Genomic DNA, 25,605 nt, shown 5'->3' with positions numbered 1-25,605 from the left:
CTAAGTAAGCTACCGAGGTCCATCTGCAAAGACCTTAGTTGATGGAAGCTCATTATATTGCTTGTGTTGGTGGGGGTTGGGAAACCTGAGCAGATCATCAGAATGGGAGCTGGGACAATCGGAGCAGATCAGAACCAGTGGGGCCTGAGAGAGCCCAAGTTGGTTCAGATCCAGTGGGGGCTGGTACAAGCCCAGCTCTCCTATTGGAATTCAAAGGGATGCCTTTGACCAGGATTTGTGAATCAAAGGCCCTGGCATCCTGGACTGATATGTCTCAGCTGGGGGGTGGGGGGGGCTGGGAATCTGAAAGGAATCTGAAAGGAATCACAGATCAATAGGAAATACAATTTCTTAAAGAGACCACAACCTACTTCACCCTTGTCCAATTCTAATTTTTGAGGAATCATTTTCTTCCTTAATATTCTAGATCTCCTTTTCTAGTGGATTGATTTTCTTTTCATAACCTTCTTGTTTTTCTTGAATTGTGTTGAATGTGTTTTCCCTCAGTCTCTCTTATTTGATTTTTAAAGCCTTTTTTTTAGTCCTATGAATTCTTTTTTGGGCAGATGACCATTTTACGTTACTCTTTAGGGTAAGAGAAGCTTTGTTTTTACTTCAGTGTCTTCTTCTGAAGATGAACATATAATCATATTTATTTTCTATGATTGGGTTCTTTCTCCTTTGCCTGCTTTAAAAAAAAATTATAGCAATTTTTTGTGCAATTACTTTAAGTCCTAGCATGTCAGGGCTGGTACCTCTGGTCTCAGGTCCTCCTTTAATTCTACCCTCTGACCTAAACCCCCAAACCAAGAACTCTGCTCTCCTGTAAAAGCCCACAGCTGCAGGTTCCCTTTTCCATCACTTTTGCATCAAGCATGTGGTTCTTTCTTGCCATGTTTTATTAGCACAGATGGGTCTAGTGTCTCTTATATAGAGGTTCCCTCAATCTTCTGTTGCTCAGATACCTAACTTCACACACTATGCAAGATGTGAAAATATCTGTAGCTGGGCTAGGGCTACTTCACAACCCAGTTAGGCCCAGGACTTGCTGCTGGTTGTTTCACAGAAACGACTCTGAAAATGTTTACACTTTACAAGGGCTAGGCATCTGTTCTGGGATCTTTTTTCAGATCTGGGTTGTCCCAGAAGCACCACAGTTCTGTCTCAACTCTTGTTTTGGCCCTGTTTTGAATTGTTTGTGGGGGAGATCTGAACAGCTTGGAATTTTCCAACTTACTCCACCATCTTCCTAGAATGTTCCCTATGTTTATCTTTTTATGATTTTGACTTCTATTTTTAGACTTCATCCCAAAATTTTCCTAATTTCTTAGACATGTCATTTCATATGTTATAATAGTACTAGAGCATTCATATACCACACTTCACAAAGAGATTTCCCAATAATCAAACAACCAGTTTGTTTTTATTTTTTTTTATTTTATTCTTTACAACCACAAAGAGTACATCTATGAATATTTTGGTAAACAAGGACTGTTCTTTTGGTTACTGGGCTCTTAGGAATATGTGTTCAATAATGGGATCATAGGGTTAAAGGCTATGAACAGCCTAGTGTCTTTCTTTACATAGTCTCAAACTATTTTCTGCCAAAATGGACCAATTCACAGCTGTAGCAAAAGTGCTTGTATTGCCACAGCTTAGTCAATCTTTTTCTTGAATGTAACATTCATTGATCAAAGAAGGTAAAAGAACGTCTAAAATGATATCTTTGATACATAAAAGAATACCTGTAATGTAGTAGGAATTTAATAAATGCTTTTGTTAAAAAAAAAAGTCGACAGATTGATATATTTTCTTTGTCTTTCATATCCTCTCTGTGTGGCTATCCTTGCAATATCAGTGGTAATATTGATACCAAACTACCTTGCAGCTGTTTGGAAGTGGAAGTGGTAGGCAAAATAATTTCTCCTTCCTCTTCTTAGTTCCTACCAGAATCCAGAACTATATAAACATAATTACAAAATATTTTTCACGCAAAAAAAGTTAGGTCTAAACAACTGGGAAAATATCAATTGCTCATAGATAGGTCAAGCTAATATAAAAAAATAACAATTCTATATAAATTAATTTACTCATTCAATGCTATATCAACCCAACTACCAAAAAATATTTTATAGAGCTGGAAAACAAATAACAAAATTCATCTGGAAGAGCAAAAAAATCACAAATATCAAGGCAATTACTGAATAATGCAAAGGAAAATGACCTATTCTTACCAGATCTAAAACTATATTATAAAGCAACTGACTAAGAAACAGAGTGAAGATCAGTGTAATAGTTTTGGTATATAAGGCACAGTAGTAAATGATTATATTAATCTATTGTTTGATCATTCCCACAACTCCAGATTTTGGGATAAGAACTCACTATTTAACAAAAACTGCTGGGAAAATTGAAAAATAGTATGGTAGAATTTAGGCATAGACTAACATTTCATACCGTATCCTAAGATAAGGTCAAAATGGGTACAAGATTTAGACGTAAAAGGTGATACCATAAACAATTTAGGAAAGCAAGGGATAGTTTACCTGTCAGATCCATGGAGAAGGGAAGAATTTATGACCAAACAAGATTTAGAGACCATTATAAAATGCAAAATGGATAATTTTGATTACATTAAATTAAAAGGTATTTCCACAAACAAAACCAATGCAAATAAGGTTAAAAGGAAATCAGAAAGCTGGAAAATAATTTTTATAGTCAGTATTTCTGATGAAGGCCTTATATCTCAAATATAAAGAACTAAATCAAATTTATCAGATTACAGACCATTCCCCAATTGATAAATGGTCAAAGGATGTGAACAGGCAGTTTTCAGATGAAGACAATAAAACCATTTATAATCACATGAAACAATGCTCTAAGTCACTAATGTAAATTAAAACAACTCTGAGACACCACTTCACACTTATCAGATTGGTTAATATGACAGGAGAGGAAAATGATAAATGTTGGAGATGTGGGAAAATTAGGACACTAAGGCATTGATGGTGGAGTTGTGAACTGATCCAACCATTTGGGAGAGCAATTTGGAGCTATGTCTGAAAGGCAATCAAACTGGGTATACCCTTTGACTCAGTAACAGATCTGGCAGGTCTGTACTCCAAAGAGATCACCAAAAAGAGAAAGGGACTACATATACCAAAATATTTATAACAGCTCTTTTTGTGGTGGCAAAGAATTGGAAATCGAGGGAAATGACTGAACAAGTTATGGTATGTGAATGTAACAAAATAGCATTGTGCTATGAGAAATGATGAGCAGGCAGATTTCAGCAAAACTTGGAAAGGCGTACATGAACTGATGTTGTGTGAAGTGAGCAGAACCAGGAGAACATTGTATAACAGTAACAGCAACATTGTGGTATGCTCAACTATGACAGATTTAGCTCTTCTCAACAATACAATGATCCAGAGCAATTCTCAATGGAAAATGCTATCCACATATAGAAAAAGAACTGTAAAATATGAATGGAGATTGAAGCATACTATTTTCACTTTTTTGGGTTTTTTTGTTTGTTTGTTTGGTTTTTTTTTTGGCTTTTCTATTTTGTTCTGTTCTTTCTTTTACAACATGACTAATGTGGAAACATGTTTACATGATTGTACATATATAATCTATATGAGATTGCTTGTCATTTTGGGGAAGTGAGGGAAATTTTGAAACTCAAAGTCCTATAAAAAAGAATGTTGAAAATATAATTGGAAAAAATAAAATACTATTTACCAAAAAAAAAATCATTCCTACCAGAATAACAGATCTTCAGAAAGTGGATTTAAAAAGTCATTGGATTGGCTTAAGGAGGCAGATTGTAATTGATAGGACAAACCTTCCTTGAATTGAAATTGATTTTAGAAAAGAACAACATCCCCAGTAACTAGTCCATCTAGAAAGAGAGGTCCCCAAAGAGAAAAATTGGATGGTATTGAGGGGCAGCTTTCTGTTAAGAAAAGAGTAGGACTCCCTTGATTCAAAACAACCTCATCTTTTGGAAAAGAGACTCTTACTCTGAGATTCAGATGGCATAATACAGAAGATATGCTCCTAGTTCTTACCAGGGAACAACTGAGGAAGCCTAGAGCTACAAGTTCAAGAACTTGGCTATTAACATGTTTCCAAACTAGATTTAAAGTCATAGGCAGAATTGAAAGATACATCTCAGAATCTCAAAAGGATCTTGTCTCTTTCACCCTCCTTTTCTATGGAAAAAGGAACAATGAGCAGAAGTTCCTATATTCTTCTTATTTAATCATACACACATATATCTCATATATAAATGCATATTCTTCCCCAGACAGCAAAAATCAATCTTTTCTCACTCTCGTTTCCAACTGATAAAAAAGGAAAAACAAAACCAAACTATAGAAGAGTAATAAAGCATGCTATCCACCTCCTGATAGAAAGATGGAGTCAATGCAGAATACATGGCCTTATGAATAAGTATGTGAGTAGGTAATGTGACATGTAAAGATCTGGTATTATTGGACCCTAGGAAATAACATCTAAAAAATTAAGAGAAACTTGAGAAGACTCATATGAGGTGATGTGCTCTTTTTATTTTTTGTTTGTTTTGTTTGTTTTTTTTTGGCTTTTCTATTTTGTTCTGTTCTTTCTTTTACAACATGACTAATGTGGAAACATGTTTACATGATTGTACATATATAATCTATATGAGATTGCTTGTCATTTTGGGGAAGTGAGGGAAATTTTGAAACTCAAAGTCCTATAAAAAAGAATGTTGAAAATATAATTGGAAAAAATAAAATACTATTTACCAAAAAAAAAATCATTCCTACCAGAATAACAGATCTTCAGAAAGTGGATTTAAAAAGTCATTGGATTGGCTTAAGGAGGCAGATTGTAATTGATAGGACAAACCTTCCTTGAATTGAAATTGATTTTAGAAAAGAACAACATCCCCAGTAACTAGTCCATCTAGAAAGAGAGGTCCCCAAAGAGAAAAATTGGATGGTATTGAGGGGCAGCTTTCTGTTAAGAAAAGAGTAGGACTCCCTTGATTCAAAACAACCTCATCTTTTGGAAAAGAGACTCTTACTCTGAGATTCAGATGGCATAATACAGAAGATATGCTCCTAGTTCTTACCAGGGAACAACTGAGGAAGCCTAGAGCTACAAGTTCAAGAACTTGGCTATTAACATGTTTCCAAACTAGATTTAAAGTCATAGGCAGAATTGAAAGATACATCTCAGAATCTCAAAAGGATCTTGTCTCTTTCACCCTCCTTTTCTATGGAAAAAGGAACAATGAGCAGAAGTTCCTATATTCTTCTTATTTAATCATACACACATATATCTCATATATAAATGCATATTCTTCCCCAGACAGCAAAAATCAATCTTTTCTCACTCTCGTTTCCAACTGATAAAAAAGGAAAAACAAAACCAAACTATAGAAGAGTAATAAAGCATGCTATCCACCTCCTGATAGAAAGATGGAGTCAATGCAGAATACATGGGCTTATGAATAAATATGTGAGTAGGTAATGTGACATGTAAAGATCTGGTATTATTGGACCCTAGGAAATAACATCTAAAAAATTAAGAGAAACTTGAGAAGATTCATATGAGGTGATGTGCTCTTTTTATTTTTTGTTTGTTTTGTTTGTTTAAAATTTTATTTTCCCCCAATTACATCTAAAAACAATTAAAAAAATTTTTTTTACAAATTTTGAGTTTCAAATTCTCTCCCTCCCTCCCTTTCCTCCCATGAGATGGCAAGAAATTTATATATTATAAAGGTGAGATCATGAAAAACACATTTCCACATAAGTCATGACACACTCTTGTCATCTCAGATGAGGAAGAGAGTTGTCTGAGTCATAGCTAAGTAGGAATCCCCTCCATAACGTTCCTAACAAATGTATTTTATTCTCCTTCTGAAAGTGTTCAAAGACATGGAATTCACTGCTTTCATATGTACCCCATTCCATTTGGGACATCTCCAATTTCCATATAGAAAATTGAAATATGCTTCCTGGAAACTTGCATTTATTGCTTCCTGTTATGTTCTCTTGACTAGGCAAAATAAATCTCCATTACACAACAACTCTTCAAAATCTTGAAGATGCCATCGTGGCTTCCTTCCTGCCTATTCTATCTTTCCCTAAGCGAAGCTTTCCCTCTTTCTCCTGTCTCTCCTTATATGTCATAAAGCCAGATTCCTTCATCCTTCCTTGAAGATACTTCAATTTGGCAGTCCTTAAAATGCCCCACCCGGAACACTGTCCAATCCACATGTTTTCTGATTGTGACTAAATATAGGAATTATTTCTAGTCTCCCATATGCTGAAAACAATATTTATATTAATTGTTGTCTAAAATTAAATTAGGCCTTTGGCTACCACATCACACTGTTGACTTATACTGAGTTTATAGTCCACTAAAACCAGTAGGTCTTTCTTCTCATGGTATATTGAGCTAAGGTGTCTAGCTATATCTTTCCCATCCTGCATGTGTAAAGCTAATTCTTTGTAACTTAAAGGTTTGATTTTATGTTTAGCCTTTTTGAATTTATCTATGATATTTAACCCATCATTCTTGCTATTGAAAGTTTTTTGGGTCATGACTTAATTGTCCATCATGTGACCTTTTTCTTGTATCTTGTTCCAGCCCACCAATCTGATAAGCATGAGATCAATACTTTCATCCAGTGATTTATTTTTTGAATTGCTAGACATAATGGAAGGCCTAAGATATATTTCTATCCATTAGAATAATATATGCACATGAAAACATTTGTATGTCGATCCAGATTGTTATAAATCCATTGATTAATACTTACTAAGTTGAATGGTTTGTATATGTCTGAATCCCCTTAACTATACCATCATTCAGTCCCGGTTTCTCTATCTTGTCATAACACTGTGATTAAAGGGTTCATTAAATGCATTGCAGAAGTGTGAGCATACTCTGTCTCTGCTCATTGATAAGTTTTTTGGGTCAACTTGGAGATTTTTCACTTCCAACTTTAAAACAGAAGAATGTGTGCTTTATTTGGACATGTGCCTGTAATCACATACATAGATTCCTAATATTTCTGCTTAAATAGACAAAACCACATGTAAACCAAATGTAACAATTTATTTTTAGATCACGATGGCAACATTAATTTCAATGGACTACTTCTTTAATATTTCAATAGATTTATATAATCTCATCTTGCTCTAATACTGCATATCAGTCAAGCCTCACTATTCAGGCCTTCTGATGGCCTAGAAATCATCCATAATATACCCAACTAATGAAGTAGGAACCTGTCAGTTTTTCACATTTTCTGGATAATTATGCAGTATTGGAGCTAGTCATCTCTACTCTCCATCCTGATAACCCAGCAGCCCATCTCCTTTTCTGATTTCCATTTCCTGGATGAAATCCCTTATGAAATTCGTCATTGGACTACACTAAGGCTTCTATATCCATCTCTCCATTGAATCACTTGAAATTTCGACACTTCAGAGATTGAAATGTTTTCATAGCCCAGGGAGATATAAAGGGCATTCTTCAGCTCCTTCACTTCTAGCCCCAATACATCCTGGGAAAACTCAATGCTACCAGTTTTTCATGGCATTTACCATTTGGTATATTTAGTCTTTCTGTCTCCCTGTCTTTGTTTCTATTTCAGACTCTTTATCTCTATCTTTGTCTGTCTCTATTTCTCTTTCCACTTATCTTTATCTCTTAGACAGGCACTGTAGGTTAATAAAAAGGCTAAACATAAATCGGGATAATGATGCTGCTGCATTGTATTATATTTGGGAAACTATTGAATGCTTACAATAATTCTGAACTATGCCCATCTTTTCAGTTCTAATATTGTCCTAATAATGCTAAAGCTATAGCCATAATCATGGGGAAAATAATCTTGATAGAACACAAAGGGTAAAGAGTCTAAAAAGCAATGGAAAGATAGCCACTGGACATAAGAAGACTCCTTACTTATTGCCAATGATGATTTAATCATGAGAAGTAAGTAATATAGAAGGACATTTATGACCAGAAAAAGTATGTGGGCTGGTTATGTGGTAAGAATGAGACAGCTAGCCTGAGTATAATATTAAGAACCTCTGAGATATTCTTTAAAAAAAATACATCAGAGTATGGCCTTCATGGAAGATTCACACACAAAAAATGGATAAGAATTGCTCGGGATAACAGATGTGGAAAGGGTACTGCAAAAATAAAACCATGGGTAGTAAACAATTTCTATTTGTATAGGAAATAGCAGTTATTTTTTATTACTTTTTTAAAAAAATAGACCTGTAATTTTATTGATATAGGGAATTCTTGGTATGGGAAAAAATGTTTTCACTGAAATAAAGGGACAACTTGTAGTCATAGAGAGATACCTAGACCATGGGGAGGTTAAGTGACTTGTTCTGGTCACACTTCAAATATATCAAGAGCAAGACTTAATTCCAGGTCATTTAGACCCTGAGGTGGGTCATCAGTTTAGTATGTCTCATCACTCTCATGAGTTATATGCTGTTTGTAATCAACTAGTGTATCCCTTGTGTCAGAGGTTCTCCTGCAGCATGAAAAATCTGGGTACATTTCGAGGGAATGCCTCAGTTCACTGACTCCTTTTCTCCACTCAGAAAATCTGAGGAACAGAATTCAAAGGAGGAAAGTTTCATGTGTAGGTTAAAAACATACAAACAAGCCAATAGATCCCATAACAGAGCCTGTAGAAAATAACAAAGCACACTAACTGTACTAACTGAGCAATCCTTCCAGGGACCTCTAATGCCTCATTTGCATATAGTGCTAACCCTCAGATGGGAGGTCCCCTCCAGATCCAAAGGCTTTGGAGCCTCCTTTATTTTTACTGTTAATTGAGGGTCTGAAACAATATTTATTATGTTTCAGGTGATTCCAAAAGATAATATTGAAAGTGATAAACTTGTATGGAATATTATTGCTCTGTAAAAAATGATCAGCAGGATGAATACAGAGAGGCTTGGTGAGACATGAACTGATGCTAAGTGAAATGAGCAGAACCAGGAGATCATTATACACTTCAACAATGATACTGTATGAGGATGTATTCTGATGGAAGTGGATCTCTTTGACAAAGAGACCTAACTCCACTTCAATTGATAAATGATGGACAGAAGCAGCTACACCCAAAGAAAGAACACTGGGAAATGAATGTAAACTATTTGCATTTTTGTTTTTCTTCCCAGGTTATTTTTACCTTCTGAATCCAATTCTCTCTGTGCAACAAGAGAACAGTTGGGTTCTGCAAACATATATTGTATCTAGGATATACTGCAACATATTTAACATATATAGGACTGCTTGCCATCTAGGGGAGGGGGTGGAGAGAGGGAGGGGAAAAATCGGAACAGAAGCGAGTGCAAGGGATAATGTTGTAAAAAAAAAATTACCCTGGCATGGGTTCTGTCAATAAAAAGTTATTATAAAAAAAAAAAGAAAGTGATAAACTTGGAATCCCTCTGTTGATTATTTCCTATTTATTTTATAAACAAATCAGTTGTACATAGTTATTTGCATGTTGTCTCTTCCATTAGATTGTGAGCTCACAGGGGGCAGGGATTGTCTTTGGTTTTCCTTGTATCCTACGCACTTAGCACTGTACCTGGAAACTAGTAGACAAAGAATAAATGTTTACTGACTGACCACTGACTAATTGAAAACTTGACAAAGGGACTATAGGGGAAGAAGAAAGGAATATGCATTTACATAGCATCTGCTCTAATCCAGGCACTGTGCTAAGCACTTTACAAATATTATCACATTTGAATCTCACAAAAACCCTGGGAAGTAGATGCTATATTATTCCCATTTTACAGTTGAGGAAACTGAGGCAAACATAAGTAAAGTAATGACTTATCCAGGATCACACAGTTAGTGTCTGAGATCAGATTTGAATTCAGATTTTCCTGACTCAAGGCCAGGTGTTCTATGCACTATGGCACCATCTAACCATTCTTAATAGGTTGCCGCTTCTCATTGGTACACACCTCCATGGCTCCCTTGGCTCTCTAAACAAGGTTGTTTCTTCCTTTGTTTTTGTCTACTTTTTTTGCTTGTGTTTTTGTCATCACACAACCCCCCCGCCATAGCCTGTGTCTTCTGTAGCCTTACTTTCCTACAATCTTTTTAAAGTTTCCAGCAGTTAGTAGTTGGAGTTATAGTTCTTCCGCTATCCTGCTGATAGCCCTGCTGCTTGTAGTTCCCCAAACTTCCAGTAGATGGCAATTATTTCCTTTCCCAGGGGATCAGCTCTCTGCCTGAAAACTACCTGACCTTCCTGTAGTGTGGCTTAAAAACATAGTTCTGATATACAGCCTTCTCTTGTTCCTATGCCCCGCCAGCTAAAGATCTCCCAGAAGCTTGCAGAATAAACTCTCCTTGAACTTCACAAATAGTTCTATTTCCCCAAATTCATGCTGGTTCTTGGTCAGTTGCCACAGTTTGATAGCTCTTCTCCTGCCTTCTTAGTACACTTTCCAAATGCATCACTACTTCCCATGAATCTAGCTGCTCAGGAAAGCATCTCACTCTCTTCCCGGTTGTCTCAGTTATCCATAATATTCCCTACATGTTTCATCACCATGGGGATTTATTTGACTAATCCTGCCTGGATTTCTCAGAGAAAATTGGAGAGACATCTGAACTGCAAACAGGACAATTCTTTCCCTTGATTCTTTCTATAATTTCCCAGCAGGTGGCATTAGATTTGCTTCTTATTATGGTTCCTGCAGGTCTTTGCAGCTTTCTGCAATTGGCATCCAACACTGCATCCTTCTGGTTGTTCTCTGGGGCAGTTTTCTGGCCAGTCTATGCAATACATATACCATTTAATTCCGTTTTTGTCAGAAAAAGTCACTTCTCCAGTCTCAAATCTGCTTGACCTTTAAGACTCTTTGTTTCCATTCTTCTTACACATTTTTTCTCATCTTGGCACTTAATTCAGTCCTATTGGAGAGGAAATTGTGTTTGATAAAGATAAATTGGTTTGCCTAGAGGCACATATCCTTCCTAACTTTAATTACATTTCTCTATCCCACAATACCATGCTGCTGTGCTCAAGACAAGTTTGCCAGTATATACTCTTTTAAAGAAAATATTAGTTTTTTTTTTATTTTCAAAATACATGCAAAGATAGCTTTCAACATTTATCTTTGCAAAATCTTGTGTTCCAAATTTTCCTCCCTCCCTTCCCCCCACTCTCCTCCCCTAGATAGCAAGTAATCCAACATAGGTTAAAAAAGTGCAATTCTTCTAAACATATTTCCACATTTTTCATGGCCAGCATATACTCTTGAAAATATCACTCTCCCCACTATCCATCTACCTCTGTCTCTATGTCTCCTTGTCTGTCTCTTTTTCTGCGTGTAGCTTTTTCTTTGTTTCTCTCTTTCTGTCTCTTTCTCTCTGTGTCTGTGTCTGTCTCTCTCTCTCTGTCTGTCTCTCTGTTTCTCTGTCTCTCTGTCTATATCTATGTCTGTCTGTCTGTCTGTTCTCTCTCTTTCTTCTCTCTCTCTCTCCCCCAAACAGGACCATTTGCCATTCTCCAAGACTGTAAAAACTTTCTTCAAATTATTTGAAGCAGCGTCCCACTACATCTAAGGTTGAAAGTAATGGGCAGAGGAAGCTAAGCAAACTGGAAAAGTGGGGAAAGAAAGAAACAAAATAAATGATCCCTGCTGTGTGCTAATTTTGGCTTAATGGGGCTTTAATTTATGCTGTAGACAGGAACCAAGTGGTGGTTTCTGAGTAACAAGGGACTTCTATTCGTATCTTTACCACAGCCACCACGACCATGATACCCCCCACGTTCATCCTATAATGACTTTCTTGTTTACACGTGGTTCTATCCCTCAAGAAACCTAACCCACAAATTCATCCCTGCTGCTAGAAACCTGAATTATAAAATTATAATTTTATTCTATTATAATAAAGTATAGAGAATTATAAAAAGCCTCGATGCAGTGATTAGAGACTCAACCTTACTATAATTTTGATTATTGTTAACCTTAAATCTGGTCTAATACAGTCTGACCTGGTAATTGATTCTAGGATTCTTGCTTTGTTTCTTATAATCAAACTTCTACAATGTTCCTTAATTCCAATAACTGGATCTTGCTTCGTTATCCTGTTTAAAATTTGTCTATACAGTTATTTTCAGATATATTCCTCTCTCCATATTCTCCATAATAATTATTCCCTTGTAACAAAGTATGTGTGTGTGTGTGTGTGTGTGTGTGTGTGTGTAGAAGCAAAAATCAATGAATACATCAAGCAGATTTGCTAGCGTCTTCCAAAATTTCATGCCAGTAGTCTTCCATCTCTTCTATAAAAAGTTGAAAATATTGATGATATTTCCTCATCTCTTCCTGAAGCTTAGTCATTATAATTATAGAGCACTTTTCTTAATTTTAAGTTCTTTTGGTTTATATTATCATGGTCATTGTGTATATATTTGATGCTGTGTATATATCTGATCACTTTGCTCTGATTCAGCCCAAGTAAGTTTTCTCATATTTCACCAGATTCCTTATATTGTTTTCTATGCTTCAATAATTTCCTTTGCATTCATGTGTCATAATTTGTTCCTCAATTTTCCAATCAATGACACAGTTTTATTTTTGTTCTTTGTTACCACAAAGAGTGATACTATAAATATTTTATGATATATGGAAACTCTATTTTTTACCCCTTGGAATACAGGTCAAGAAAGAGGATCTTTGGCTTTATATTCACCTAGAATAGCTAGCCATTTTCTAACAATATAAAATATTAAACATATATATATATAAAATACATGTAAAATATATAAAGATATTAAATATAACAAGCTAGGGTCACTTTAATGATACACGAGGCCTTGGAATAGATTCTTGTTGGAGAAATAGTTCTCTTATTATATTTTTATGTCTTTAAAATGACTGCTTATTGTTCTACAAAAATTACATAAATTAAGATTAAAAAGAAAAATTCTTTGGAAGTTAACTGTTAAAATAGCAACATGTTAACTGCTAAAATAATCAGTTTTGATTTTCTGATTTGCAATGAGTTTTCTCATGTATCCATTTATCTCTTATCAGTCAATCTATCTATCATCTACCTACACACATATAACATAAATTCTGAGAGTCCAAATTATTATTCACACTTGTAAATTGCCTCCCCAGAATGCAGCTGATTACATTTCCTCATCATGGTTCTAGGAAACAACCTTTAGGTATTAAGATATTTTTCTTATAATGTTATTGAGTTCACCACTTAATTCCAGTTAGTTTACCCTACTATCAATTTTCAGTTCTTTCTCCTTAATGTTAAAAAAAAGTGTTTAGAGATATATATTCTCTATAATGTCTATGATTTATTCTCCGATCCACCAATTCTTCGGGATTAAATTAATTTCCAATTGATTTTTTGCCACTTTTATTTTTATATTTAATTTTAATTATTATTTTAAATTTCTCCAGTTACATGTAAAAACTCTTTTTTGTTATACACATATTTTCATTTTTTACATATTTCCATATGAATCACGTTGGGAAAGAAAAATCAGAACAAAAAAGGAAAACCATGAAAAGAAAAAAAGTTGAAAATAGTATGCGTTGATCTGCTTTCAGTCTCCATAATTCTTTCTTTGGATGTGGATGGTGTTTTCCATCCAAAGTTTATCGGGATTGCTTTGGATCACTGAACTGCTGAGAAGAAGCAAGTGTATCATTATTGATCATCACACAGTCCTGTTGTTGCTGTGCACAATGTTTTCTTGGTTCATGTAAATCTTTCTAGGCCTTTCTAAAATCAGTCTGTTCATCATTTTTTTGTAGAATGATATCCATTACTTTCATATACCATAACTTATTTAGCCATTCCCTGATTGATGGCCACCTACTTATTTTCCAATTCCTAGCCACCATAAAAAAAAAAAAAAAAAAAAAAGCTGCTACAAATATTTGCACATATGGGTCTTTTCCCTCTCTTGTGATTTCTTTGGGATACAGACCCAGTAGGAGCACTGCGGGATCAAACAGTATGCACGGTTTTATTGCCCTTTGGGCATAGTTCTAAATTGTTCTCCAGAATGGTTGGAACGTTCATGACTCTACTAGCAATGCATTAGTGTCCCAGTTTTCCCATATTCCCTCCAACATTTATCATTATCTTTTCCTGTCATCTTAGTCAAAAGAGATGCGTGAGATGGTCCTTCAATCGATTTTTATGCATTTTATGAGTCCTTCATTTAATATACTTTTATTGCATTGTAATCAATAAAAAATATGTATATAATATTTATGCATTTACATTTTGGTGAGATTATGTCCTAAGTTAAGACGAATTTTATAAATGTGCCAGGTACAACTTTTAAATATGTATACTTTTCTATTTCCATCCAACAATTGTCAGACATCTATCTATCTAAAATCTAGATTGATTATCTAAAATTGAATTGGCAGGAAGGTTCTACAGATGACGGGTAGCTGAACTTACAGATAAGATCACTATGTTCCTGTAATAGTTGTTCAGTCATTTTCAGTTGTATCTCACTCTTCACGATCTCTCTAGGGGTTTTCTTGGCAAAGATATTGAGGTGGTTTGCCATTACCTTCTCATTTTACAGATGAAAAAAACCGAAGCAAATAGGATAAAGTGACCTGTGCAGGGTCACACAGCTAGAGACTAAGATTTGATTGGAATTCAGGTCTTTCTTGACTTCAGACCAGCACTCCATCCACAACTCCACCTCGCTGCCACTATGTTGCTTGCTTTGCTTAATTGTTTTTCTTTGTTGCAAGAGAGTTTTCACAGAGTAGGAGTAATCTGGAAATGTTCATAATATAACAACAGAGCAAATGAACAAAACTTTACACACACACACACACACACACACACACACACACACACACACACATATATATATATATATATATATATGTATGTATGTATGTATAATGTCCCTGGGTCATTGGGGATGATCTAGTGAATAGATCATTCAAGCTAGCAAACAGCCTCTGGACCAGTGACAGCTATTTCAGCTACTGCTGGGCTGGCTTCCGTAAGTTATTCTTTAAAACTACACTCTTCACTAGGCTAACTCTGGTATGGACTCTAGTTCCTGGACTTCTAGTGATTAACTCTCCTGACCTTTCAAAGCTTTCAAGGTCACAGGCATCTCCAATATACCTTCACGTAAGAGGAGAAAAGAATCCACAGGCAAGATGCCTGCTCTTGCTTTCCTGCCCATCAGATAAGAGAGGATCTGGGTACCTCTCTCTCCTGGAGGCCAGCAGCAGTTCATGTTCCTCACTCAAACAGAGCCAGGAGGGAAGATGGATTACTTTGGATGCACAATCAGCCCCACTCAGCATTCAGTGAAAAGGCCTTTTATTTTTTTGACTCAGTAAATGGATGAACAGCAGTCATAGAATGCTTATGCATGCTCTGGAGATGAGGCCTTTGTGCTTAGAAACAGGCTCATCAAACATCCACTGTATTTACAATGGGCACTGGTACACACACACACACACACACACACACACACACACACACACACACACACCATCACCTTCTTTGTAATGTATTCTTTCTTGGAGGCAATCTGGGTTAAGTGACTTGCCTAGGGTCACACGGTTAGCATTTGAGGCTGGACTTGAACTCAGGTCCTCCCAACTCTGGGGCCACTGCTCTATCCATTGCACTACCTAGTAATATATTCTTTTTTTTTTAATTTATTTTTTAAATAATTTTTCATTGATAGAACGCATGCCAGGGTAATTTTTACAGCATTATCCCTTGCATTCATTTCTGTTCCGATTTTCCCCCTCCCTCCCTCCACCCCTTCCCCGAGATGGCAAGAGTCCTTTACATATTGAATGGGTTGCAGTATATCCTAGATACAATATATGTGTGCAGAACCAAACAGTTTTCTTGTTGCACAGGGAGAATTGAATTCAGAAGGTAGAAATAACCCGGGAGAAAAAACATAAATGCGAGCAGTTTATATTCATTTCCAGTGTTCTTTCTCTGGGTGTAGCTGCTTCTGTCCATCTTTGATCAATTAAGGCTCTCTTTATCAAAGAGGTCCACTTCCATCAGAATCTAGTAATATATTCTTAATGAATTGCTTATAACACTGTGAGATTAATTGCCCGGGTTCACTTAACCCTTATGCATCAGAACTCAAACCTAGGTCTTCCTCATCTGAAAAACTGGCTTGACGAGAACATCTACCTCCCAGTATTCTGTGAGGTTAAATGAGATAATATTTGTAAAGTGCTTATAGCACAGTGCCTGGCACACAGTAGGTACTACAGAAAAGTTAGCTGTTGTTATTATTATTCCTGACTCCAGGGTCAGCTCTTCAATCTCTGGGCATGTTTCATTATACATTTCAGATTTATTTTCATAGAATGCTATTTTTAATAGTTACTGACAAAGGTTGGACTTAAAACTGCATTCTACATGATTGCCATGGCAACAATGGAAAAGCAAAAACTATTTTTCTCCTTGTGGCTTGGAGGCCTCCAGCTATTCTTCTTTCTCTCTCTTCCTCTCTCTCTTTCTCTCTGTTTCTGTCTCTCTGTGTCTTTGTCTCTCAGTCTCTGTCTCTCTCCCTCTATGTCTGTCTGTCTCTCTGCCGTCGAAAAGGGTTTTTGAAAAATGAAAACAGTCTCCTTTACTTCTGTGATCTGCTCCCAGGCAGTTCCCTTCTCAGAACTTCATCCTCTGCAGAATGGAGGGGGTGGCTAAGATGGCCTCTGGGCTCCCTTTCAGTTTTCAATCTACAAGAAGTTTCAAACTGAAGCATCTTCCCCTCCTTCCCACCTTCTCCTTCGTTTGTCACATGTGGCCTCCTCATCCAAATGACTCATAAATCTCATGACTTACAAACTTTCTTAACCTAAGAGCGGATTGCAGAACACACTCTATTTTCCTTATGTTCAGGTTCTTAGTTTACATTAGTATATTTATGCACATGTATTTGTATGCATCGGTTTTGTTGTTTAGTCATGTCTGACTCTTCATAACCCCATGGACCCTACCATTCATGGGGCTTTTTGGGGCAAAGATACTGGAGTGGTGCCATTTCCTTCTCCTTCCTTAAGGCAAACAGGGTTAAGTGACTTCTCCAGGGTCACATATCTAAATTGCAGGAGGTCAGATTTAACTCAGTTCTTCCTGACTCTTCAGATATAGAAATACAGAGACAGAGACACACATACACAGAGAGAGGCAAAGCGAGACTGGGAGAGAGACAAAAAGAGGGAGGAAGAAGGAGAGACAGAAACAAAGAGTGAGATATACAGAGACAGACAGAGACATAGAGATATAAAGAGACTGGGAGAGAGAGACAAAGACAAAGAGTGAGACATACAGAGAGAGAGAGAGACAGAGAGTGCAAATAGAAATAGAGAAAATTAGACAGGAACAGAGATAGAGATAGAGAAAGATAGAAAAAGAAAGATAGATAGATATTGAGACAGAGAGAAAAGGACAGAGAGACAGAGAGAGAGAGACCAAGAAGACAGAGATACAGAGAGAGAGAAAGACAGAAAGAGAGAAAGAGACATAGACAGAGGTGCAGAGAGACTGAGCAATAGACAGAGACAGACACACACACACACAAACAAAGAGACATAAAGAGACAGACACAGAGACTGAGACATAGAGAGACACAGACACAGAAAGACAGAGAGCAAAGAGAGACAGAAAGAGAGATAGGCAGATGCAAAGACAGACATAAAGAGACAGAGACAGAAAGTAAAAGAGTGAAACAGAAAGAAAGAGAAACAGACATAGACAAAGAGAGAGAGAGACAGAAACAAAAACAGACAGAGACACAGAGAAAGAGACAGAGATACACAGAGCTGCAAGGAGGCAAAGAATAGGGAGAGACAGAGATACAGAGATACAGAGACAGAGAGATATGGAGAGACAGAGACAGACAAAACAAAGAGAATCAGAGAGAATTAGACTGTGACAAAGAGAGACAAAAACATAAAGACACACACACACAGAGAAAGAGTGAGACAGGAACAAAGAGACAGAGAAATACAAGAGACACACAGAGATACTGAGAGTCAGAGAGACAGATAAACAGAGACAGAAAGATAGAGAGACACAGAGACATAGAGAGAAGAATAGGGGGAGGAGGAGGGAAGGGGAGACACACAGAGAGACAGGGACAGAGAGACAGACAGAGAGAGACACAAAGACAGAAACACAGAGAGACAAAGGCATCAAGACAGAGACAGAGAGACAGAGAAAGAATTAGAGACAGGGAGAAAGAGACAAAGAGGGAAAAAGAGAGCTAGAGACAGAGACAGGAAAAAAATACAGAGACAGAGTGAGACTGAGAGACAAACAGACACACAGAGAGAGACAAAGACAGAAAGAAAGACAGACAGATAAAGAGAGGGAGAGACACGCAGACAGGCACAGAAACAGAGAGAGAGAGACAAAGGAAAAAGAGAGATAGAGAGGCAGAGATAAGGACAGTGAGACAGAGACAAAAAGACAGAGAGTCAAAGACAGAAACAAAGATTGAAAGAGAAAGACACAAAGAGACAGACACACAGAGAGAGACAGAGACAGAGACATTGTCCCAGAGTCAGGACCCGAGTTCAAGTCCTAGTCCTGACACATACTGGTTGTACTACTATGAGCAGGTGACTTAGTCTTGATGCCCTTGGCTGCTCTCTAAAACACTTAAATTGTAGGTCATATGTCCAGCAGCTGCAGGAGCAGTAGAGGCAAATTCCTCCTTGGGAACTTGGCTTCTAAAGCCCTTCCCAACCTGGCCAATTCCTAGCTTTTGAATCTTCTTCCACTCTCCTCCCTTCTACACTCTCTGAGATCCAATGGCGTTGACTTCTTTGCTATTCCTTGAAGAAGATGATTCATCTCCCAGCACTGGACATTTCCACAGGATGTGACTGCTGCCTGGAATGGGCCCCTTTCTCTTTTTTATTTTATTATTATTATTATAGCTTTTATTGACAAAACATATGCATGGGTAATTTTTCAACATTGACCCTTGCAAAACCTTCTGTTCCAATTTTCCCCTCCTTCCCCTTCCCCTCTACCCTAGATGGCAAGTAGTTCTATACATGTTAAATGTGTTTAAGTTTATGTTAAATACAATATATGTATACATATTTATACAGTTATCTTCTTGCACAAGAAAGATCGGATTTAGAAAGAAGGTAAAAATAAGCTGAGAAGAAAAAACAAAAATGCAAGCAATCAACAACAGAAAAAATGTAAATGCTATATTGTGGTCCACACTTATTTCCCAGAGTTCTTTCTCTGGTTGTAGTGGTTCTGTTCATCACTGATCAACTGGAACTGAATTGGATTCTCTCATTGCCAAAGATATCCACATCCATCAGAATTGATCCTCATACAGTATTGTTGTTGCCGTGTATGATTTCCTGGTTCTGCTCATTTTACTCAGCCTCAGTTCATGTAAGTCTCTCCGGGCCTTTCTGAAATCATCTTGCTGGTTGTTTCTTATAGGACAATAATATTCCATAACATTCATATACTACAACTTATTCAGCCATTCTCCAATTGATGGGCATCCATTCATTTTCCAGTTTTGCCACTACAAAAAGAGCTGAATGGGCCCCTTTCTCATTCTCCTCCTGACTTCCTTCAAGTCTCAGCTAAAATCCCACCTACAGGAAGGCTTTCACGGCCTCCTTAATGTTTGTGATTTCCCTCTGAGATATACTCCAAGTTATCCTGAATATATTAAACTCCCATGGACCACACTTTGATTTAGAAAACCACATAATAACATTATCTGTATTCTAATGTATTGTTGTTTCGTTGAACTTTAAAATTAAAGCTTAATCTAGTCCAAGTGCTGCAATGTGTCAGCAGGTTTGCATTGTATGTCTCTGACTTAGACCACATCAGAATAATTCTTATTAATAAGATGTCTTTCTAATTTTCTCCTATAGCTCCTTGCCTACCTACTCCTTTGACTTCCATCCATCCTCCCTGCCCTGCTTGAGTCTTCTTGTTTAACCAACTAACAGATAAAGCTGCTGAATGATCAGGGAGGACTTTTCAAGGGTCTCTGAACTTTGCCCTGAAGAGTAATGGATACAACAGAAAAAAAGAGACCAAATTGTTTGGGCGAGTGACTCATTCCAAAACAATTACAGGGGCTACTTGTTAAGTACCATTTCAGCACTTTGAAGAGTGCTGAGGTCCTGGGCCCTTATGGTTCCAATAAATGCTGAAGAAATATCACCTATAGCTGATCTTCTTAAGGTTACAGATAAAAAAGATTTAATAGCTGTATCCCTCAATTCTGGAACACTGTCACTTGGTTTTAATATAGAGAGGAAAATCAGCTTACACCCCCATCTAGGCATTCTCTCTCAATGGACCAGGAAAGAACAACAAATCAAATAGCAAAGTATTGTTGTTTTTTTTTTTTTGGGGGGGGGAATAAAAAAATAACAGAAAATTAAGCAATTGAATCATTCTCTGCAAATGAGTACTATTTCCCACTAATTCATAAGGCTATTGGAACAGGAATAACTTCCTGGAAAATTAATGTTTTAAACAGAAGGGTTTTGTCCTTGGACGGAGACTGGGAAATTCCTTCCAGTTGAACCTACATGATTTTGCCTCACCCAGAACTTGAACAAAGTCCCTCCATTTCCACCAATGCTGGGAAATTCACCACTCAACTATTCTATTCCACTTTCACAGTTCTGCTGAAGCTCTGTGACCAATAGGAGGTTTACCCTCTGCTACTATTGCTCTGGCAACTTTATTTCTTAGATATCATCCACCCAGGCTCTATCTTGTTTCTGTTTTTTTTTTTTTTTGTTTTGTTTTGTTTTGTTTTGTTTTGCCACAATGACACAGAAAAATGCTGCCTTCATAATATGGTAACTCAAGCTGGTTACCATCAACTTGAGCTTAATCAATTCTCTTGTTAAATGGCCCCACAGACTTTACCCAATGGAACACAAAAAACCACAATGAAATTTTTCTGACTCTCATCTTTTACAAGATATACCCCTGCCCTGAGTCCTTGCTATGATCTTAGGGAGTTGAATTCAGACCCAGTGCTCTAATCATTGAACTAGTGAATTCCTTTTGCCTCTTCCCTGCCTTAAACTGCAACCCACCTGCCCAGCACATAGTCAGTAACTTCCATTTAATTTTCCTGAGACTGGAGACAAATATAGACAGCCTTTTTTTTGTTCCTGCAATTCTCATCATGTCTTAGGCAACTAGTGCTCAGGCATTCAAGGCTCTAAAGTTCTAGGGAGCCATGAAATACATCAGAAACACTGAAAGAGGGAGTGATGGAGCTAGAAAACTTGATTATCCTTCCTACATCCTACCTCTTAGCTAGACTCTGTTAACCTCTGTTGTCATAACTACCACTGGCTGAAGCCCCATCCTGTGCTCCAGCTCTATGCCAATTGGCTAGGGCCCCTTTGTTATTGAATTTGTGGTCATGAGTCTTATGTTGCAGTTTTGGCTCTGACATTTCTTAAATTTTAAGCAAGTCATTTAACTTTTCTGGGCCTCAGTTTCCTTATCTGTAAAATGAAAGGGTTGATTTTATATAACCTTCTAATGCCCCTTCCATTTCTCAGTCTAAAGATTTTATGATAGCTAAGTTAGATTTTATTTTAAATTTGGAACCTTCCCACAAGGAAAGAATTGCCAAGGATCATGTGTAAATCTTATTCTCTGAACCAAGGACCAAAACCCTGATTTATTTTTATTTTTAAAATACATTTAAATACATTTTTATTGATTTGAATTTTTCCATATTACCAAGATTTCTCTCAGTATTTGTATCCTTCCTCTTCTCAGAGAGTAGTCCCATCTAAGAAATGATATTTTTAAAGAATAAGAGAAAAAAAATCAGCAAATCAATCAAAACATTGAACAGTCTGAAAATCTATGTAATAGATCACACCTGTGGACCTTCTACTTCTGCAAAGGAGGAAAGTCTCACTACGATTTTGAAAATAGCATTTCCTTTTTTTTGTAATTCAATTTCATTTTATTTTCAACTCTGAATTCTTTCTCTCCTACCTTTCCCTACTTGAATTGTGAAAGCAAACTACAGAAATGCATTTAGTCAAACAAAACAAATTCCCACATTAACCACAAAACAAAAATGCTTATGCCTCAACCGGCATCGAGTCTATCAGCTCTCTATTGGGAGATGCCTGATTTTCCATCCCAGGCAGGCAGACTTAGGGCACAAAGACTTTCTTAGTGTCATATAGTCTTGGTTCCTCTTTATACATTTGAGGAACTCATCCTCCTTGACAAACATCAAGGATGAGTCTGACCCCATATATACAAACAGAAGCTCTAACCACATGTTTGTCTTTGGCTGAAATATTTTTGTATTCAACTCACACTTCTCTTTTTGGGCCCTTCTAAGTCTATTTTTTATTCCTTTTCCATTGCCCCTCCTGTTTTTGTTTTGCTTTGTTTGCTACTATTCTCCAAGTATATATGCTTTGATCCCTTCCATCACTTAAAAATGTCAAAAACCTTCACCTGATCATCTTCAGACGGGGGAAAGGAAGAAGGCAATGAAGATTAATCAGCTGATTTCCTGAAGTACATCAAATTGAACAACCCCAGAATAACCTCAGTAGGTTTAATTCACTCTGAATTCCCCACATCAATGAATTTGATTGTACAAAGCTCATTTTGTTTCTGTCACTAAATTGTTGGTCAGACTTGATACACCCCCTTTTTAGCCCATTGTTTCAGTGTCATGTGTTATAAACTGATACCCACCCAAGAGTTGGGGTTCAAACACAGATCCTCTTACTTCAAATGTAATGCTTTTTTACTATACCAGGGAGGGCAGAACCCTCCATTTCAAAGGTCCAAGTAGAACTGTTCTGTAGTTCCCGATTTCTAGTCTTTCTAAAGTTATTTGTGAGCTCTTCTTTTCTTACCAGAAGCATACAATAGCTGAGATATGCACTGGCTCGACCCAGCTGCACCCACCCCTAGAGGGAGACAGGAGAACATCTAGATAGGAGCAGCTAGAATGATGGATGAATCCATGGATGCAATCCCTGACATCCAAAGAATGCTAGGAACTTATGTGTTTATTTCTATCTGACTTCCAATGACTGATGTATTCAAAGAGATATGGGGCCTTCTTGACCAAGATGGGCTCATTTTCAGAACTCCAGTTCACTTTAACTACCTCAGTATTAAAAAAAACTACACAGACACTGAAATCCCAGGGTCATCCAGAATCAGCCTAAGACTGGACAGCACCAGGTTAATGGGGGCAGTTTATACACGCAACTTCACTTCCCCAAAGCAGGAGACTGGGATCTGAGAGAAGAATGAATCAGAGACATGTGTTTCTTTGTGTCCCTCTCATATGGGTAACTGTTCTGTATGCTGTCAATAAGCCTTATGGTTGCTTAATGTGATTAAAGCTATTGCTAGTTTTTGAAATCTTTTGTCTGACTGGAGGCACATACACGCTGCACATGTGCATGTGGGTCAGAATTCAGTAAGTATTTATGAAACATCTATTGGATGAAAAATACTATGCTAGGTGCTAGGGAAGTCAGCAGTGATGGTCCTGTCTTAATTTGTAGTAGGAAAAATAAGGGTGTATCTTAATTGTATGTATAAACACACCCAAAATACACACATTCATGGTTATATATGAATACATGCACATATATATTCACAAGATATTTATACTCTTTACTATATTTTAGGATATGAACTATTAAACACACACACACACACACACACACACACACACACACCATGGAGTCACAAACTATTTCTGTTATGATGCTCCCTCTCATTGTCTATTTCACTCTTTCTCTGTCTTTATTTCAGTCTCTCAGCTTCTTTCTCTGTCTCTGTCTGCCTGTCTCTCTTTCTGTCTCTCTGTCTCTGTCTATCTGTTTCTTTGTCTCTTTCCTCCTCCTCCTCCTCCTCCTCCTCCTCCTCCTCCTCTTTCTTCTTCTTCTTCTCCTCTCTCTCTCTCTCTCTCTCTCTCTCTCTCTCTCTCTCTCTCTCTCTGAAGTTCATGAATTTGGTTAAAATTTTTGACAGCTGTATTTCAATATAATTAGTTCCCTTTGTAATTCTATGTATTTTACTTTCTTTATTTAAAGACATTATTCTAAGAAAGAGTCTGTAGGATCCAGAACCAAAAAAAAAAAAAAGTTAAGAATCCTGTTTTGGTTGTTAGTTGGGTGTCCAAATCAGGAGTCAATGTGAAGGCTCAAGGAAGTGACAGAACTCAGAATTAAAGTTTATTGCCATTACTCAGCAGGCCACCATAGAAGCTGAATGGCCTCTTCCACACAGTCTCATCTCAGGGTGACAACAGTTTCCCTGATGTGGAATGTAATTATCACTCCTTAGCTGCAGAGATGGAAAAAAATGTCATCTTCCGTTCCTTCTCCTGTAGTCAACAACATCTGCCACATGGCAGGAAGGGGGAGAGGAAATAGCATTTATTATATTCCTATAATGTGCTAGCCACTATGTTAAACTCCTTTTGGAAATATCAAGAGGCAAGTTCTTTCTTCCTTTTCTCTCCATCTCTTGTTTGAATGTCTGTTGAGTAGAAGTAGTTTCCTATCCTAAAATAAGCTTGAAAGAGAGTAGAACTGATAGTTCCTAACTGAATTTCAGGAAAAGAGGCAAAGGAAAAGGGGAGATGGCGTCCAAATGGAAGAAGAAAACAGTGGAGATCTTTTCCCCTGTGGGAGATCAGAGAACCTAGAAACTTACCATTGAGTAGTCCATTCATGCCTTCCTTAACCCATCCTAACTTCCATCCTACAGAAAGTAATGTGGCAGAGACAGGACTTGCGCAAGAGGCTGCCAGAGGATCACTTCTGTTAGGTCCATAAGTGATGCTGGACTGTACGTGCATCTTTCAGACTGGCTAGATGGCTAGGGGACACCATAGTACACAGATTGCTGGCCCTGGAGTTAGGAAGAATTCTTTTCCTGAGTTCAAATCCAGCCCCAGACACTTACTAGCTATGTGACCCTGGGCAAGTCATTTAATCCTGTTAGCCTTAGTCTCTTCATCTGTGAAATCATTTGGAGAAGGAAAAACAAACGACTCCAATATCTTTGCACAAAACAACAAACAAACAAACCAACAAACAAAACCCAAATGGGGTCACGAACACTTGGACATGACTGAAAAATGACTCAATTACAACAACAAATTGAGATTGGTTGTTACTCTCTTTGATTTTCTTCCTTTTGAAGCATTTTTTTCTCTGTAACATGAACTTGCCCATTTGCTAAAGAGGAACCAGCCTAAGTGTCTGGTGTGTGTGTGTGTGTGTGTGTGTGTGTGTGTGTGTGTGTGTGTGTTTATGTAGAGAGGACATGTGGAGAGAATACATTTTTCCAGTCATATTGGGAAGAGAGTCACATAGGGAACCTGTGATTTCAGTGGCTTAGGGAATTTCTGAATGGCAACCAACCTAGACTGGCATCTTCTTTGTTACTTGTAGTCTTAAAGAGAGCCCTGGAACACTGAAAACTTCAGTGCTTTCTCAGGTT

The sequence above is a fragment of the Antechinus flavipes genome, chromosome 5 (assembly GCF_016432865.1).
Source record: "Antechinus flavipes isolate AdamAnt ecotype Samford, QLD, Australia chromosome 5, AdamAnt_v2, whole genome shotgun sequence".
Taxonomy (NCBI): Eukaryota; Metazoa; Chordata; class Mammalia; order Dasyuromorphia; family Dasyuridae; genus Antechinus; species Antechinus flavipes.
The sequence above is the reverse complement of the archived record's forward strand: the minus strand, read 5'-3'. Positions refer to the sequence as shown.